We start from the raw sequence: 18495 nt of genomic DNA, 5'->3' as shown, positions 1-18495 counted from the left end.
TGCAATCGTTTCACTGAGAGGATGGGAGGTAGCCATTGACAACGGTGAAACCCTACACAAGCTTGCCATGGAAAGGAATAAGAAGGATTGGATGAAGACAGTAGGAAAGCAGAGAGACGGAAGGGAAGGCATCTTCATGCGCTTATCTGAAGTTCCTACCAATGAATTACATAAGTATCTCTATCTTTACCTTTGTGTTATTTTCGTTCATCACCCATATACATTTGAGTTTGCCTGACTAAGATTTACAAGATAACCATAGCTTGCTTCATACTAACAATCTCCGTGGGATCGACCCTTACTCGCGTAAGGTTTATTACTTGGACGACCCAGTGCACTTGCTGGTTAGTTGTGCGAAGTTGTGTAATGCCATGGTATTGAACACCATGTTTTTGGGGTTCATGACCGGGGATTATGAGAGTTGTGAAAAGTATTGTTCACAATTTCGCGCACCATAAACCAGCCAGATACCCTGGCTAGCGTTAAACGCCATGAATCCTTCTTTACTGGGCATTTTTCTGAACGCACAGAATGTTGCCATTTCTGGCATTAAACGCCCATAATGCTGCCCATTCTAGCGTTTAACGCCTAGAATGATACATTTACTAGCATTAAACGCCCAGAATGATAGCCATTCTGGCGTTTAACGCCCAAAGTGCCTCTTTACTGGCGTTTTAACGCCAGTGAGCTCTTTTTTTCTGTGATTCCTCTGTTTTGACTTTTGAATTTTTAATGAGGGAAGAGAAAAACAACAAAATGAAACAAAACATAAAATTTTTAAGATCAAAACAAGTAATGCATGAAAGAACACTTTGAATATCAAGATGAACACCAAGAACACTTTGAAGATCATGATGAACATCAAGAACATATTTTTGAAGATTTTTAAGAAAAGAGAGACATGCAAGACACGAAACTTAAAAATTTTTAATGTTTAGACACCATGGATTCGAAAATGCACAAGAAAAACATAAAAAGACACAAAGCAAGAAAATTTAAAGATCAAACAAGGAAAATTATCAAGAACAACTTGAAGATCAAGAAGAACACAATGCATATAGTTTTTAAAATCTAAGAAAAATTAAAACATGCAATTGACACCAAACGTAAAATTTGACACTAGAGTCAAACAAGAAACTCAAAAAAAATTTTTGGTTTTTTTTATTTTATTAAATATTTTTGTATTTTTTTTGAATTTATTTTGGAAAAAGAAAATAAAGAAATTCAAAATTTTTAATAAGAATTCCAGGATTCATGCAATGTTAGTCTAAAGCTTCGGTCCAAAAGAATTAGACATGGCCAAATGTCCAGCCAAGCTTTAGCATAACAAATTCAGACATGTCCTTTCTACAATGAAAAGTGGAAACCTCAGTCCAAAAGATTAGACATGGCTAAATAGCCAGCCAGGCTTCAACATATCTCATGAAGCTCTAGAATTCATTCTTAAAATTTTTTTGAATTTTTCGAAAACTAATTTTTTTTAAAATAAAAATAAAAAGCTAAAACATAAAATAAAATTACCCAATCTAAGGAACAGGATGAACCGTCAGTTATTCAAACTCGAACAATCCCGGGCAACGGCACCAAAAACTTGGTGCATGAAATTGTGATCACACTTTTCACAACTCCGCACAACTAACCAGCAAGTGCACTGGGTCCTCCAAGTAATACCTTACATGAGTAAGGGTCAATCCCACGGAGATTGTCGGCTTGAAGCAAGCTATGGTCATCTTGTAAATCTTAGTCAAGCGGATTCAATTTGGTTATGAGTTTTGATAATTAAAAGATAAATAAAACGTAAATTAAAATAAAGATACTTATGTAATTCATTGGTGGGAATTTCATATAAGCGTTTAGAGATGCTTTGTTGCTTCTGAACCTCTACTTTCCTATTGTCTTCATCCAATCATGCGTGCTCTCTTCCATGGAAAGCTATATGTTGGTGGATCACCATTGTCAATGGCTACCATCTGTCCTCTCAATGAAAATGGTCCAGGCTACGGTTTCTGTACGGCTAATCAACTGTCAGATTTCTCATCTCGGATGAAAAATACCAGGCACAGCTAATCATCTATCGTTTCTCACTTGTGTCGGAATAGGATCTCTCTATCCTTTTGCACACTGTCATTGCGCCCAACAGTCGTGAGTTTAAAGCTCGTCACAGTCATCCCATCCCAGATCCTACTCAGAATACCACATACAAGGTTTAGGCTTTCCGGATCTCAGAAATGCTACCAATTGGTTCTAGCCTATACCACAAAGGTTCTAATCTCACAGATTCGAATGCTCTGTTGTCAGGAGAGGCAAGTCAAATCCGTAGATCAGAGACCCAAGAGACTATACTCCAGCTGTCGTCCAATGACTACGTTGAACATCATGTAGACCGCTTATGGTTGTCAGGCACGCGGATCTTGGCTAAGCAAGTAACGAAGATAGTGGGTGATTGTCACAGGTCACCCCTTCGTACTGACTTAACTGAATTAAGTACGAGAGTATATCTTGGAGAAGAAGTAAGCGTGAATTGAAAGAGAAATAATAGTACTTACATTAATTCATGAAGAACAGCAGAGCTCTGCACCTTAATCTATGAGTTGTAGAAACTCCACCGTTGGAAAATACATAAGAGAAAAAGGTCTTGGCATGGCTGAATGGCCAGCCTCCCAAATGTAACATAAAATTGATCCAAAGATAAAAAAAGATCAAAAGATACGAATACAATAGGAAAAAGTGCTATCTATACTAAACTAGTTACTAGAGATTACATAAAATAAGTAACTTAGTGCAGATAGTGCAAAAATCCACTTCCGGGGCCCACTTTGTGTGTGCTTGGGCTGAGCATTGAGTTTTACACGTGCATAGGCCTTTTCTGGAGTTAAACGCTAGCTTGGATGCCAGCTTGGGCGTTTAACTCCAGTTTTGGTGCCAGTTCTGGCGTTTTACGCCAGAAAAGGGTCTCTGGCTGGCGTTTGAACGCCAATTTGGGCCATCAAATCTCGAGCAAAGTATGGACTATTAAACATTGCTGGAAAGCCCAAGATGTCTACTTTATAACTCAATTAAGACCGCGCCAATTGGGCTGCTGTAGCTCCAAAAAATCCACTTCAAGTGAAGGAGGGTCAGAATCTAACAGCATCTAGAGTCCTTTCTCAGCCTCTGAATCAGACTTTTGCTCAGATCCCTCAATTTCAGTCAGAAAATACCTGAAATTATAGAAAAACACACAAACTCATAGTAAAGTCCAAAAATATGATTTTTGCATAAAAGCTAATAAAAATATAATAAAAAGTAACTAAAACATACTAAAAACTATCTAAAAACAATGCCAAAAAGCGTATAAATTATCCGTTCATCAGTCATCACCACTATTTGACACATGATCATCCATGGCGAAGGAATAAGAGTTCTTTTGACAATACGAGGGAACTTGGTGAAGCACTTAAGCCACTTTCTGGTTATGATGTCTTGGAAGAATACAAGACATTTGAACAAACGGAGTTTGGGAACACTACTAAGAAGAGAAAAAAGTCTGATCATGACAAGGTAACTAGAAATTTGAAGAAGAAAAGCATTTTCTTTGAGTTGCCTTATTGGAAGACATTATTGTTACGTCACAATTTAGATGTAATGCATATAGAGAATAACGTCTTCGATAATATACTGGGCACATTGTTAAATTTAGATGGAAAGACAAAGGACAATCTTAATGCACGACTTGATCTTCAACTTATGGGGATCAGAGACCTTCATCCTTGTAGAGTGGGCAACAAGTTTGTGATGCCAATAGCCAAATATATGTTGTCAAAGACCAAGAAGGAGAATGAAAGGCAACATCTTTGTCAGTTCTTGAAAGAACTCAATATACCTGATTTATATTCATCAAATATTGGTCAGTGTGTGCATGTTAAAGATTGCAAAATTTATTGCTTGAAGAGCCATGATTTCCATGTCTTACTAGAACGACTGCTACCACTTGCAATACGTGAGCTTTTACCCAAAGAAGTTTGTGAACCGTTGATACATCTAAGTATTTTCTTTAGAGAGCTTTGTTCCAAGGAATTGAAGGTGGACGTTCTAAACAAACTTGGAACCCAGATTGCAACAACACTTTGTAAATTGGAGACGGTTTTTCCTCCGGCTTTTTTTGATATGATGGTTCACCTAACCATGCATCTTGCCCATGAAGCTAAGTTAGCTGGACCAATTCAATATCGATGGATGTACTCTGTTGAGAAGTTAGCCTTTTGGATTTAATAACTTAAAAATCTACCTTATACTATTCACTATGTAGGTTTCTAACCTTCCTTGAACATCCAATTTTAGATATTTGCGCACACTAAAGAGTTATGTGGAAAACAAAGCACGTCCTGATGGTTCAATATTTGATGGTTATATCTCTGAAGAAGCAATTACCCTTGTGGGGAGATATTTGGATGAAACTTTTAAGATTCCTGACCATTGTGAGAATGAACCCATGCAAGGCATATATGTTTTCAAAGTACTTGGCCAGTTTAGTTGTAAAGGGGCATACAAGGAACTTAGTATCTTAGAGCATAGAGAAGCTTAATTCTATGTGCTAAAGAATTGTGAAGAAGTTCAACCATGGGTTTATGAACATATGGCATTTTTAACAAGAGAAAATCCAAGAAATCAGTAGAAAAGGCACAAGGATCAATTTGTGAAATGGTTTGAAAAGAAGCTAAATGAATAAAATTCGATAATTGTAGAATTGAAAACTCTCTTGATATTGTTTAGTTTTAATCTCTATTCATTAATGTAGATTTCAGATCTACACAAAGTAGGGAGTGCACGGGTGAATAATCAACTACTTTCTCCAGCAAGAGATCCTGATCGTCGTGCACATTTCTACAAAACATGTGCTATTGATGAGCGGATAATTTATACGCTTTTTGGCATTGTTTTTAGTATGTTTTTAGTATGTTTTAGTTAGTTTTTATTATATTTTTATTAGTTTTTTTTTAAATTCACTTTTCTGGACTTTACTATGAGTTTGTGTGTTTTTCTGTGATTTCAGGTATTATCTGGCTGAAATTGGGGGACCTGAGCAAAAATCTGATTCAGAGGCTAAAAAGGACTGCAGATGCTGTTGGATTCTGACCTCCCTGCACTCGAAGTCAATTTTCTGGAGCTACAGAAGCCCAATTGGCGCGCTGTCAATTGCGTTAGAAAGTAGACATCCTGGGCGTTCCAGCAATGTATAATAGTCTATACTTTGCCCGAGATTTGATGGCCCAAACCGGTGTTCCAAATCAGCTCAAGAATTCTGGCGTTTAATGCCGGAACTGGCACAAGAATGGGACTTAAACGCCCAAACTGGCACAAAAGCTGGCGTTTAACTCCAAGAAAAGTCTCTACACATGAAAGCTTCAATGCTCAGACCAAGCACACACCAAGTGGGCCCGGAAGTGGATTTTTATGTCATTTACTCATCTTTGTAAACCCTAAGCTACTAGTTCTCTACAAATAGGACCTTTTGCTATTGTATTAGACATCTTTTGATTACTTTACATCTTAGGATCATCTTTGGATGTCTAGTTCTTAGATTATGGGATGCTGGCCATTCGGCCATGCCTAGACCTTGTTCTTATGTATTTTCAACGGTGGAGTTTCTACACACCAGAGATTAAGGTGTGGAGCTCTGTTGTACCTCGAGTATTAATGTAATTACTATTGTTCTTCTATTCAATTCAGCTTATTCTTGTTCTAAGATATTCATTCGCACCCAAGAACTTGATGAATGTGATGATTATGTGACACTCATCATCATTCCCACTTATGAACGCGTGCCTGACAACCACTTCCGTTCTACAAGCAAACAAGGCTTGAAAGTTCATCTCTTGGATTCCTTAATCAGAATCTTCATGGTATAAGCTAGAATTGATGGCGGCATTCAAGAGAATCCGGAAGGTCTAAACCTTGTCTGAGATATTCTGAGTAGGATTCAAGGATTGAATGACTGTGACGAGCTTCAAACTCGCGATTGTGGGGCGTTAGTGACAGACGCAAAAGAATCACTAGATTCCATTCCGACATGATCGAGAACCGACAGCTGAATAGCCGTGCTGTGACAGAGCGCGTTGAATATTTTCACTGAGAGGACGTGACTGTAGCCATTGACAATGGTGATGTCCAACATACAGCTTGCCATGGAAAGGAGTAAGAAGGATTTGATGAAGACAGTAGGAAAGCAGAGAGACGGAAGGGACAAAGCATCTTCAAACGCTTATCTGAAATTCTCACCAATGAATTACATAAGTATCTCTATCTTTATTTTATGTTTTATTCATCTTTTAATCATTAATCCTCCATTACCATTTGAATCTGCCTGACCGAGATTTACAAGATGACCATAGCTTACTTCATACCAACAATCTCCGTGGGATCGACCCTTACTCGCGTAAGGTTTATTACTTGGACGACCCAGTGCACTTGCTGGTTAGTTGTGCAAAGTTGTGATAAAGAGTTGAGATTGCAATTCAGCGTACCATGTTGATGGCGCCATTGATGATCACAATTTCGTGCACCAAGTTTTTGGCGTCGTTGCCGGGGATTGTTTGAGTTTGTACAACTGACGGTTCATCTTGTTGCTTAGATTAGGTATTTTTCTTCAGAATTTTTAAGAATGAAATCTAGAGTTTCAAGGTGATGTTTTCATCATCACCAAAGTTGATTGATTTTCATCAATTTAGCTCTTCAATGTAATGTCCTGCTGAAGCTTGGCTAGCCATGTCTAATTTCTTTAGACTAAAGCTTTAGACTAACATTGCATGATTCCTGGAATTCTTATTAAAAGTTTTGAATCTCTTTATTTTCTTTTCCATATAATTTTCGAAAAATCCAAAAAAATTATAAAATCTTAAAAACAAAAATATTTTTATGTTTCTTGTTTGAGTCTAGTGTCTAATTTTAAGTTTGGTATCCATTGCATGATATTAGTCTTCTAATTTTCGAAAATTACATGCATTATGTTCTTCATTGATCTTCAAGATGTTCTTGATGATTTCCTTGCTCTGATCTTTAAATTCTCTTGTTTTGTGTGTTTTGTTGTTTCTCATATGCATTCTCAATTTGTTAGTGTCAATAGTATACAAACTTCTAAGTTTGGTGTCTTGCAGCATTGTTTATTTGATCTTAGTGGCATTTTGATTATTCCTCATCATTAAAAATTCAAAAAAATTCTTAATTTGTGTCTTTTCAAGTCAATAATACAGAGAATTGAAGATTCAGAACATGCAGCAGAGGAATTACACAGAAATAGCTGGGCGTTCAAAACGCCCAGTGAAGAAGGAAAACTGGCGTTTAAACGCCAGCCAGGGCACCTGGCTGGGCGTTTAACGCCCAAAAGGGTAGTATTTTGGGCGTTAAACGTCGGAATGGATACCATTCTGGGCGTTTATCGCCAGGATGGCACAAGAGGGAAGATTCTGTTTTTAATTCAAATTTTTTCAAGTTTCCATAATTTTTCAAAATCAAATCTTTTTCAAATCATATCTTTTCAATCATATATTTTCAAAATCAATTTCTTTCCATTTTCAAAAATACTTGCTAACAATTAATTATTTGATTCAACATTTCCAGTATGTTGCCTTTTCTGTTGAGAAAGTTTTAATGTTTGAATCATATCTTTTCTTGTTAGCCAATTCATTAATTTTAAAAATCAAATCTTTTTAAATTGTTTTTCAATCATATCTTTTCAATCATATCTTTTTAAAACCATAACTTTTCAATCATATCTTTTTAATCACATCTTTTTCAAAATAGTTTTCAATTATATCTTTTTGATTTCTAATTTCAAAATCTTTTTCAAAAATCACTTAATTTCTTTCCCACTCTTAGTTTTCAAAAATCATCAATCAATTTTCAAAATTCTTTTAAAAATCTTTTAATTTATTTTCAAAAATTCTTTCCCTCTTCTCACATCCTTCTATTTATGGACTAACACTCCTCCTCAATACACAATTCGAACTCTATCCCTCTTGATAAGTTTGAATTCTTCTACCTTCTCCTTTTATTCTTCTTTTTCTCTGACACTTCAAGGAATCTCTATACTATGACATAGAGGATTCCACACTTTCTTGTTCTTTTCTCTTTCATATGAGTAGGAACAAAGACAAAAGCATTCTTGTTGAGGCTGACCCTGAACCTGAAAGGACCTTGAAGCGAAAGCTAAGAGAAGCTAAAGCACTACTCTCTGTAGAGGACCTAACAGAAATCTTCAAACAAGAAGAAGACATGGCAGTCGAAAACAACAACAATGCCAACAATGCAAGGAAGGTGCTGAGTGACTTTACTGCACCTACTCCTGACTTCTATGGGAGAAGCATCTCTATCCCTGCCATTGGAGCAACCAACTTTGAGCTTAAGCCTCAATTAGTTTCTCTAATGCAACAGAATTGCAAGTTCCATGGACTTCCATTGGAAGATCCTTATCAGTTTTTAGTTGAATTCTTGCAAATCTGTGACACTGTCAAGACCAATGGGGTTGACTCTGAGGTCTACAGACTTATGCTATTCCCTTTTGCTGTAAGAGACAGAGCTAGGACATGGTTAGACTCACAACCTAAAGAAAGCCTGAACTCTTGGGAAAAGCTAGTCAATGCCTTCTTGGCAAAGTTCTTTCCACCTCAAAAATTTAGTAAGCTTAGAGTGGAAGTCCAAACCTTCAGACAGAAGGAAGGTGAATCCCTCTATGAAGCTTGGGAAAGATACAAACAAGTGATCAGAAAGTGTCCTTCTGACATGCTTTCTGAATGGAGCATCATAGGTATATTCTATGATGGTCTGTCTGAACTGTCCAAGATGTCATTGGACAGCTCTGCTGGAGGATCTCTTCATCTGAAGAAGACACCTGCAGAAGCTCAAGAACTGATTGAAATGGTTGCAAATAACCAATTCATGTACACTTCTGAAAGGAATCCTGTGAACAATGGGACGAATCAGAAGAAAGGAGTTCTTGAGATTGATACTCTGAATGCCATATTGGCTCAGAACAAAATATTGACTCAGCAAGTCAATATGATTTCTCAAAGTCTGTTTGGAATGCAAGCTGCAACAAGCAGTACGAAGGATGCTTCATTTGAAGAAGAAGCTTATGATCCTGAGAACCCATCAATAGAAGAGGTGAATTACATGGGAGAACCCTATGGAAACACCTATAATCCTTCATGGAGAAATCATCCAAATCTCTCATGGAAGGATCAACAGAGACCTCAACAAGGTTTCAACAACAATAATGGTGGAAGAAACAGGTTTAGCAATGGCAAGCCTTTTCCATCATCTTCTCAGCAACAGACAGAGAATTCTAAGCAGAGCCACTCTGACTTAGCAACCATGGTCTTTGATCTAATCATAACCACTCAAAATTTCATGACTGAAACAAGGTCCTCCATTAGAAACTTAGAGGCACAAGTGGGTCAGCTGAGTAAGAAAGTTACTGAACTCCCTCCTAGTACTCTTCCAAGCAATACAGAAGAGAATCCAAAAGGAGAGTGTAAGGCCATCAACCTGGCCGAAATTGGAGAGGAGGAAGATGCAGTGATCGCCACTGAGGAAGACCTCAATGGACGTCCACTGGCCTCCAATGAGTTCCCTAATGAGGAACCATGGGAATCTGAGGCTCACACTGAGACCATAGAGATTCCATTGGATTTACTTCTGCCATTCATGAGCTCTGATGAGTATTCTTCCTCTGAAAAGGACGAAGATGTCACTGAAGAGCAAGTTGCTAAGTACCTTGGAGCAATCATGAAGCTAAATGACAAGTTATTTGGTAATGAGACTTGGGAGGATGAACCTCCTATGCTCACTAAAGAACTGGATGACTTGACTAGGCAGAGATTACCTCAAAAGAGGCAGGATCCTCGGAAGTTCTCAATACCTTGTACCATAGGCACCATGACCTTTGAGAAGGCCCTATGTAACCTAGGGTTAAGCATAAACCTTATGCCTCTCTCTGTAATGAAGAAGCTAGGGATTTTTGAGGTACAAGCTGCAAGAATCTCACTAGAGATGGCAGACAATTCAAGAAAATAGGCTTATGGACTTGTAGAGGATGTTCTGGTAAAGATTGAAGACCATTACATCCCTACTGATTTCATAGTCCTAGAGACTGGGAAGTGCATGGATGAATCCATCATCCTTGGCAGACCCTTCCTAGCCACAGCAAAGGCTGTGATTGATGTTGACAGAGGAGAATTGATCATTCAAGTGAATGAAGAATCCCTTGTGTTTAAGGCTCAAGGATATCCCTCTGTAACCATAGAGAGGAAGCATAAAGAGCTTCTTTCAAAACAGAGTCAAACAGAGCCCCCACAGTCAAACTCTAAGTTTGGTGTTGGAAGGCCACAACCAAATTCTAAGTTTGGTGTTGAACCCCCACATTCAAACTCTAAGTTTGGTGTTGGGAGGTTCCAACATTACTCTGAGTATCTGTGAGGCTCCATGAGGGCCCACTGTCAAGCTAATGACATTAAAGAAGCGCTTGTTGGGAGGCAACCCAATGTTATATTTATCTATTTTCCTTTTGTTATTTTATGTTTTCTGTAGGTTGATGATCATGTGAAGTCACAAAAATAATTGAAAAAGCAAAAACAGAATAAAAAATAGAATGAAAAACAGCACACCCTAGAGGAAAAACTTGTTGGCGTTTAAACGCCAGTAAGGGCAGCAAATGGGCGTTTAACGCCCAGTCTGGCACCATTCTGGGCGTTTAACGATAGAAAGGGGCACCAGACTGGTGTTTAATGCCAGGAATGGGCAGGAAGCTGGCGTTAAATGCCAGAAAGGAGCAGCAGCCCGGCGTTTAATGCTAGGATTGACAGCAGGAGCATTTTTGCTCGCCACTTGGTGCAGGGATGAATTATCCTTGACACCTCAGGATCTGTGGACCCCACAGGATCCCCACCTACCCCACTACTATCTCTCTTCTTCACCCATTCACCAATCACCTCATCACCTCTTCCCCAAAAACCCCTCACCTATCAAATCCCACTATTCTCTTCACCACTCACATCCATCCTTCATAAATCCCCACCTACCTCATCATTCAAATTCAAACCACTTTCCCTCCCAAACCCACCCATAATGGCTGAACCTTACCCCTCTCTCCACCCCTATATAAACCCCTCTTCACTCCTTCATTTTCACACAACCTACACACTACTTCTCCCCTTTGGACGAAACACAAAGCCCCTCCTCCATCTCTATTTCTTCTTCTTTTACTCTCTTCTTTCTTCTTTTGCTCGAGGACGAGAAAACCTTCTAAGTTTGGTGTGGTAAAAGCATTGCTTTTTGTTTTTCCATAACCATTTATGGCATCTAAGGCCGGAGAAACCTCTAGAAAGAGGATAAAGAAGGCAAAAGCTTCCACCTCCGAGTCATGGGAGATGGAGAGATTCATCTCAAGGGTGCATCAAGACCACTTCTATGAAGTTGTGGCCATGAAGAAGGTGATCCCCAAAGTCCCTTTCAAACTCAAAAAGAGTGAATATCCGGAGATCCGACATGAGATCCGAAGAAGAGGTTGGGAAGTTCTTACCAACCCTATTCAACAAGTCGGAATTTAATGGTTCAAGAGTTCTATGCCAATGCATGGATCACCAAAAACCATGATCAAAGTGTGAACCCGGACCCAAAGAATTGGCTTACAATGGTTCGGGGGAAATGCTTAGATTTTAGTCGGGAAAATGTAAGGTTGGCATTCAACTTGCCCATGATGCAAGGAGATGAACACCCCTACACTAGAAGGGTCAACTTTGATCAAAGGTTGGACCAAGTCCTCATAGACATTTGTAAAGAGGGCGCTCAATGGAAGAGAGATTCAAGAGGGAAGCTGGTTCAACTGAGAAGGCATGACCTCAAGCCCGTGGCTAGGGGATGGTTGGAGTTTATCCAACACTCAATCATTCCCACTAGCAACCGGTCTGAAGTTACTATAGACCGGGCTATCATGATTCATAGCATCATGATTGGAGAGGAAGTAGAACTTCATGAGGTTATATCCCAAGAACTTTATAAGGTGACAGACAAGTCCTCTACCTTGGCAAGGTTAGCCTTCCCTCATCTCATTTGTCACCTCTGTAATTCAGTTGGAGTTAACATAGAGGGAGACATCCTCATTGATTAGGACAAGCCCATCACTAAGAAGAGGATGGAGCAAACAAGAGATCCCACTCATCATGAAATCCCTGAGATGCCTCAAGGGATGCACTTTCCTCCACAAAATTTTTGGGAGCAAATCAACACCTCTCTAGGAGAATTGAGTTCCAACATGGGACAACAAAGGGTGGAGCACCAAGAACATTCCATCCTCCTCCATGAAATTAGAGAAGATCAAAGAATCATGAGTGAGGAGCAACAAAGGCAAGTAAGAGACATTGAGGAGCTCAAGCACTCCATAAGATCTTCAAGAGGAAGAACAAGTCGCCATCACTAAGGTGGACCCGTTCTTTAATCTCCTTGTCCTTTATTTCTCTGTTTTTTGAATTTTTATGCTTATGTTTATCTATGTTTGTGTCTTATGATCATTAGTGTCTTAGTGTCTATGCCTTAAAGTTATGAATGTCCTATGAATCCATCACCTTTCTTAAATGAAAAATGTTCTTAATTGAAAAAGAGAAGAATTGCATGAATTTTGAATTTTATAACAGATTAATTATTTTGATGTGGTGGCAATACTTTGACTTCTGAATGTATGCTTGAACAGTGCATATGTCTTTTGAATTTGTTGTTCATGAATGTTGGCTCTTGAAAGAATGATGAAAAAAGAAGACATGTAACTGAGGATCTGAAAAAATCATAAAAATGATTCTTGAAGCAAGAAAAAGCAGTGAATTTTTTTAAAAAAAAAAGAGAGATTATGTGCAAAAAAAAAGAGAGAGAGAAAGCAAGCAGAAAAAGCCAATAGCCCTTTAAACCAAAAGGCAAGGGCAAAAATAAAGTCGTGATCCAAGGCAAAAAGAGTGTGCTTAAGAACCCTGGACACCTCTAATTGGGGTCTCTAGCAAAGCTGAGTCACAATCTGAAAAGGTTCACCCAGTTATGTGTCTGTGGCATATATGTATCCGGTGGTAATACTGGAAGACAGAGTGCTTTGGGCCACGGCCAAGACTCATAAAGTAGCTGTGTTCAAGAATCATCATACTTAACTAGGAGAATCAATAACACTATCTGGATTCTGCGTTCCTATAGAAGCCAATCATTCTGAATTTCAAAGGATAGAGTGAGATGCCAAAACTGTTCAGAAGCAAAAAGCTAAAAGCCCCGCTCATCTAATTAATACTGATCTTCATAGATGTTTTTGGAATTCATTACATATTCTCTTCCTTTTTATCTTATTTGATTTTCAGTTACTTGGGGACAAGCAACAATTTAAGTTTGGTGTTGTGATGAGCGGATAATTTATACGCTTTTTGGCATTGTTTTTAGTATGTTTTTAGTATGTTTTAGTTAGTTTTTATTATATTTTTATTAGTTTTTATTTAAAATTCACTTTTCTGGATTTTACTATGAGTTTGTGTATTTTTCTGTGATTTCAGGTATTTTCCGGCTGAAATTGAGGGACTTGAGCAAAAATCTGATTCAGAGGCTAAAAAGGACTACAGATGCTGTTGGATTCTGACCTCCCTTCACTCGAAGTAGATTTTCTGGAGCTACAGAAGCCCAATTGGCACGCTCTCAATTGCGTTGGAACGTAGACATCATGGGCTTTCCAGCAATGTATAATAGTTCATACTTTGCCCGAGATTTGATGGCCTAAATTGGCGTTCCAAATCAGCTCAAGAATTTTGCCGTTTAACGTCGGAACTGGCACAAGAATGGGAGTTAAACGCCCAAACTGGCACAAAAGCTGGCGTTTAACTCCAAGAAAAGTTTCTACACATGAAAGCTTCAACCTCAGCCCAAGCACACACCAAGTGGGCCCGGAAGTGGATTTTTATGTCATTTACTCATCTTTGTAAACCCTAAGCTACTAGTTCTCTACAAATAGGACCTTTTGCTATTGTATTAGACATCTTTTGATCACTTTAGATCTTAGGATCATCTTTGGACATCTAGTTCTTAGATTACGGGAGGCTGGCCATTTGGCCATGCCTAGACCTTGTTCTTATGTATTTTCAACGGTGGAGTTTCTACACACCATAGATTAAGGTGTGGAGCTCTGATGTACCTCGAGTATTAATGCAATTACTATTGTTCTTCTATTCAATTCAGCTTATTCTTGTTCTAAGATATTCATTCACACCCAAGAACTTGATGAATGTGGTGATTATGTGACACTCATCATCATTCCCACTTATGAACGCGTGCCTGACAACCACATCCGTTCTACAAGCAAACAAGGCTTGAATGTTTATCTCTTGGATTCCTTAATCAGAATCTTTGTGGTATAAGCTAGAATTGATGGCGGCATTCAAGAGAATCCGGAAGGTCTAAACCTTGTCTGTGGTATTCTGAGTAGGATTCAAGGATTGAATGACTGTGACGAGCTTCAAACTCGCGATTGTGGGGCGTTAGTGACAGACGCAAAAGAATCACTGGATTCTATTCCGACATGATTGAGAACCGACAACTGAATAGCCGTGCTGTGACAGAGCACATTGAACATTTTCACTGAGAGGACGGGACTGTAGCCATTGACAACGGTGATGCCCAACATACAACTTGCCATGGAAAGGAGTAAGAAGGATTGGATGAAGACAGTAGGAAAGCAGAGAGACAGAAGGGACAAAGCATCTTCATACGCTTATCTAAAATTCTCACCAATGAATTACATAAGTATCTCTATCTTTATTTTATGTTTTATTCATCTTTTAATCATTAATCCTCCATTACCATTTGAATCCGCCTGACTGAGATTTACAAGATGACCATAGCTTGCTTCATACCAACAATCTCCATGGGATCGACCTTTACTCGCGTAAAGTTTATTACTTGGATGACCCAGTGCACTTGCTGGTTAGTTGTGCGAAGTTGTGATAAAGAGTTGAGATTGCAATTAAGCGTACCATGTTGATGGCGCCATTGATGATCACAATTTCGTGCATCAGCTATCAATAGTTTTCAATTTCGTACTAAAAACCATGAAACATCTTTGAAGACTCAGAATTGTGGAGTAGTTGTGAAGGGAGATGAATTGACAGGGGGTGTGGATTATTATGGCATGTTAACTGATATTATTGAGTTAGATTATGTGAAAAAACATAAATTGATCTTATTTAAGTGTGAGTGGTTTGATGTTCCTCCAATAGGACGAAATCAAAGCAGGGGATATTGTAAAGATGAGTATGGATTCATAAATATGGATGTTACATATGCTAGATATAAGGATGAACCTTTCATTTTAGCATGTAAAGCTGCGCAAGTATATTTTGTAAGGCAATTAAAAGGCCTAGTTGGTGTACCGTGGTAAGAGTAAAGCCTCTCAATACATATGATGTTCCTGAGCAAGATATCATGCAAGAAGAGGCATACCAACAAGCTAAAATGGGAAGCTTTAATCAAGTACCATCTTCAAGTGATATTAATTTGTTGATGGAATTGGGCAGAGGTGACATAGAGGGATCAAGTGTGGACGTGCCTGTGTCTATAGAAGAAGACAGTTCCAATGATAATGGTTGACTTCTTAGTAGTTTTATTTTGGGGTTCACAAGATATTTGCAATTGCTTTGTTATCCACTTTTTGCATACGATGGTGATTGAGTTTAAAGTAGATAAACTTTAGGAATTCACATCATATTTGCAATAGCTAAGTTATTCACTCTTTGCTCCATTTTCGTAATTTTTTTTTGAAAGGTATAACATTTTAATCATGTCCACTTTTATTGATGTGCTTTCCTTTGTGTAATTGTGTATTAAATGATGTATACATTTTATTATTTCATTTCTTTAATGTTATCTCTGTGAGTTTTATTGTAGATTGCGTAACATTATGGCACCACGAAACATGACAAGGGCTACTACATCTAGTTCTACAACACCAGCCCCTGCTCTAGCACCGGCAGCCCCTGCCCCAGCCCCGGCAGCCCCAATTTTGTCACCGATAACCCCTAGTTCAACACCAGCCACTGCCCCTGTTTCCTCGCGTATTGGTAAAAGATGACCTTCGCGTGGGATTGCAACAAATAGGGTGTTGAAAACAATGACGAATGGAAAATTAGAATTGTCGATCGTTTTGGAAAACTTAGCTCCTAATGGCATCCATGCTGATCTTTTTGCATCCGAAGTGGGTATTGTTACAAGACAAAATGCTCCTTTGGATGTAGAGAAATGGAGCCAAGTTAGAGATGATGTCAAGCAAAAAATATGCGACATTGTTTTAGTAATACATATTTATATTTTCGGCAATTATGTATTTTAAATCTTTATTTGTGCTAACTAACTTTGACCAATCTTATATAGGAAAAGTTTGATATAGTAGATATGCAAGTAATACGCTAAATGATTTTAGCTAAGGCTAATATCTATTATCAAAGTTGGCGCTCAAGATTGCATGAACATTATGAGTTGTATCAAACTGATGAGGAGCGCCTTCAAAATCCATCGAACAATGTTCTTTTGGAGACATGGGAGAATTTGGTGTGCTACTTTGGAAGTTCTTCTTTTCAGGTTTGAATTTTTCATCGTCACAACTATTGAGGTGTTCTTAAGTAGTTTTGCTATTTTAGGTCAATGATATAATTATAACTTAACTCCTTTTGTCTTTTGTTAGTTTAGTATTCTATAGGAAAAAAGTTTAAGAAACAAAGATAATAGAAAGCATCATGTTGTACCACATATTGCTAGTCAAAGAACATTTCAAGTTGTTATACGTGATCAGGTAAATAGTCTTGAAGTCTTTAATTTGGTGTTATATTTTTTGCTATGTCACCTTTGCACTTAACTACATGTGATATTTTAAACTTTAAAAAATTTGCAGCACTATCCTAGAACTGGTGTCGAGCCTGACATTCAAGAATTATGGCAAATTACTCATCAAAAGAATAATGGAGAATGGGTCAATGAAAAAGCTAAACAAATTGATGTAATATTACTAACTGTTCCGAGGGTTACCTGAAACTGTAGGTCGATCTCGGATGAGATCTTCTGTGTTGGTCGGAGTCGACGTGTCCGGCAGGTGCACGGCGGCCGGAGCTGGTGTGTCCGACTTGTTGGACTTGGTGGTGGTGCTGATCCTTCGTCCCCGGAGGGTGGGGGGTACCTGCAAGGGACTCCGATGCTTAAGTTAGCAAGGGTATTAAGCAGGTATTGAGTAGAATCAAAGTATGAGTTATACCTGGGTGCTCCAGTGTATTTATAATGGTGAAATGTGGCCTCCTGTGGATAAGATAAGTTAGTTATCTTATCTTATCTTTATCTTATCTTTAAGTGAGGTCATCTTTAAGGGAACCGCCTTTATCTCTATGGGCTTGGGCTGCCCTTAGATTTGGGACGTGTTCCTCTATTTGGGCCCTTTGTTTGGGCTTTCCTGTGTCTTGGCCGAGCTCTTTGAGAAGAGGTCGGGTTATCCTGACCTGAAGAGGTCGGTCGCTTTGTCTGTAGAACATCCCAGGTCGGACAACTCGACCCAGGGTATGAACAGTGCCCCTGCTTGAGCTCGGTCTTCTTTTTTTTTAGGCCGAGTCTTTTACTTCGGTCCTTCTTTGGTGAAGCCGAACTCAAGCATTTTGTCGATTCCTTTGTATCAGCTTTTGAATGTAGAACGTTTACTCTAAAAGACGCGCGCTTTTATACCGGTGCTTTTTTGGGAACGTGCGAGGGTTTAATGCTTTTAATTTTGAGCATTAATTGCCCCGTTTCCCTTAGGCTCTTTTACTTTGGATTTTGAAAACCTGAAAACGGTTTCTCTTCTTTTGCTCTTTCGTAACTTCTTTTCTCAGTTCTCTCCACTCTCTGCTTTTGTACTTTCTATTTTTATTTCATTGCGGCGTCATTTGGTGTTCTCTGGCGCTTGGGATTTTGCACTGGTTCCTGTGACATTTACTTTTGTTCGCATTTTTCGTGGTGAGGCATTTCCAGATTTCGCCTTCCCTCTTTGAAGCTTGCTGCTCTTTTCCAGGTTGGTACTAGCTTTTCTTGCTTTTTCTGTAGCTTCGTTTTTAACTTTGGTGAGTGTTCTGGTTTTGCATGTTTGAAAGTTTGGATCTCTTTGCGATCTTTTACTTGTTGCTTGTGATGTGCTTCCTTCTTGTGGTTTTTTCTTGGAATTTCTGTTGAGGCTTTCTGGGATTTTACTGTTGCTTTCTGGTTGCTTTTGGTATTGGTAGAAGATCCGTATCTGTTTCTTACTTTTGGAGATTGCTTCCTATCTGATCTTTTTCAAAAAGGTTGCATCTTTAATGGTCCCATGCTTTGTTGCTTTGGGAATGTTTTTGTTTGGTAGGCTTTGTAATCATTTGCTGTGTTTTTCTTTGATGAAAAAGCACTTTGTTATTTTGAATCCTTATTGAGAAATGCTGGGATGCGATCTGTAGGGTATTT

The sequence above is a fragment of the Arachis hypogaea genome, chromosome 5 (genome assembly GCF_003086295.3).
Source record: "Arachis hypogaea cultivar Tifrunner chromosome 5, arahy.Tifrunner.gnm2.J5K5, whole genome shotgun sequence".
Lineage (NCBI taxonomy): Eukaryota > Viridiplantae > Streptophyta > Magnoliopsida > Fabales > Fabaceae > Arachis > Arachis hypogaea.
The sequence above is the reverse complement of the archived record's forward strand: the minus strand, read 5'-3'. Positions refer to the sequence as shown.